Genomic DNA, 1,924 nt, shown 5'->3' with positions numbered 1-1,924 from the left:
CAGTTGCTAACCAAAAGGTCAGCAGTTTGAATCCACCAGGCACTCCTCAGAAACTTTATAGGGCAGTTGACTCTGTCCTATAGGGTCACCATGAGTTGGAATTGACTCAGTGGCAATGGCTTTTTAAACACAGTGATTATTTGGACTATTAAGGTATATCTAAAAGTAATTTGAAAATTAAGCAAGAATAAATAACCAAGAAAATTAACCAAGAGTTCATGGGTATCTACAACCAAACCATCATCACAGAGTTCATCCTCATAGGGCTCTCTGACCTCCCGGAGGTGTGCTATCCTCTCTTTGTGGGCTTTGCTGCCATCTATGAGGTCACCTTGGTGGGAAATGGGGCCATTCTCCTCACCACTGGGACTGAGCAAAAGCTGTGCACACCCATGTATTATTTTTTGGCAAATCTGTCCTTCTTAGATATTTTCTGCCCATCAACTACTGTTCCTAAGATGCTCAAGAACCTCTTGACCGAGAATCAAAGCATTTCTTTTGTTGGGTGTGCTTTGCAGCTTTATTTCCTGGTGGCCTTGGTAGGCACTGAAGTCTTCCTTCTCGCTGTCATGGCTTAAGACCAGTACATGGCCATATGTTTACCCCTTCGTTACACCCTCATCATGACAAAGGGGTGCTGTGTCCAGCTCATGGCTGGTACCTGGGGAGCAGGGTTTCTCAATTCTCTTCTGCACGCAGTGTTCATGTTCCACCTGTCTTTCTGTAAGTCTAATCAGGTCAGCCAATATTATTGTGACATCCCTCCAGTGGTGGCCCTCTCCTGCTCTTCCACATATGTGGCAGAAATGCTTCTCATTGTGCTAGGAATTGTCTTGGGGTCAACGCCTTCCTGATCACTGGTATCTCTTATATCTACATCATATCCACTATCCTGAAGATCAGGTCAGCGGAACGGAAGCGCAGAGCCTTCTCCACATGTGCTTCCCACCTCCTTGTGGTTTGTTTGTTCTATGGTACAATGATATTTACCTACATCCACACCTCCTCCAGTCACCACTCCCCAGCCTGAGACAGGCTCATCTCAATGCTGTATGGGGTTATTACCCCAGTGTTAAACCCGATCATCTACAGCCTGAGAAACAAAGAGATAAAAGGAACACTCAGGAAGGTTTTATGCCATAAGACATGTTTACAGCTAGGATGATATTACTCATTTAGCATTCCACTTAATCTGAGTTCACTGCAAAGTTTGGCTGAATTCATAGGAATAATGTTTTTCTATTGACATATACAGGACCAAAGACCCAAAAAAAACAAACCTGTTGCCGTGGAGTCAATTCCAATTCATAGCAACCCTATAGGACAGAGTGGAACTGCCCCATAGGGTTTCCAAGGAGTGGTGGCTGATGGATTCGAACTGCCACCCTTCTGGTTAACAGCCTGAGCTCTTAACCCCTGAGCCACCAGGACTCAACAGAGGTGACATACCTATGTATATGTAGAAATTTATACGCACATATACATACCTGTCTCTCTATCTTCCTTTTACTTTAATTACCTTCTTTGCCTAACCATTATTCTGATATGCTTCCTTAGCTGGACCATTTTGTTCCCTCTCTTCTTCATCTTTGGTTTCCACTTAATCTATATTTCTCTGCTTCTCTCCCTTTCCTGTGACCATGTCCATTCTCAGTTCCACATGTCCCTCCAAGTGGAGCATTTACTTTTCCCCGTCTCTGACCAGACATATCTAAATTGGTTGACTATATTACTATCATCTTAAAATCAGCATGTTCGAAACTACAAGTACCGTCTTCACACACATGCACACACACGCACACTCACTCACTCATAACCATAACCATAAACCAATCTTCTCATTTACTACCCTATGTTTTTGTTACTTGGATCACTTTTCCCTGCTAGTCAGACTTTTCTTGTTAGTTGTCACTGGTCATTGCGG

The 1,924-nt window shown here is 43.5% G+C and overlaps 1 pseudogene; it reads left to right on the top strand.

The window, feature by feature from the left end:
* Positions 1 to 218: 218 nt before the first annotated feature.
* LOC126059429 (olfactory receptor 5V1-like) lies at positions 219 to 1,165 on the top strand (annotated as a pseudogene).
* Positions 1,166 to 1,924: the final 759 nt, after the last annotated feature.

Source organism: Elephas maximus, chromosome 16, assembly GCF_024166365.1.
Source record: "Elephas maximus indicus isolate mEleMax1 chromosome 16, mEleMax1 primary haplotype, whole genome shotgun sequence".
NCBI classification, from domain to species: Eukaryota; Metazoa; Chordata; class Mammalia; order Proboscidea; family Elephantidae; genus Elephas; species Elephas maximus.
This window is presented reverse-complemented; position numbering and strand designations above follow the sequence as displayed.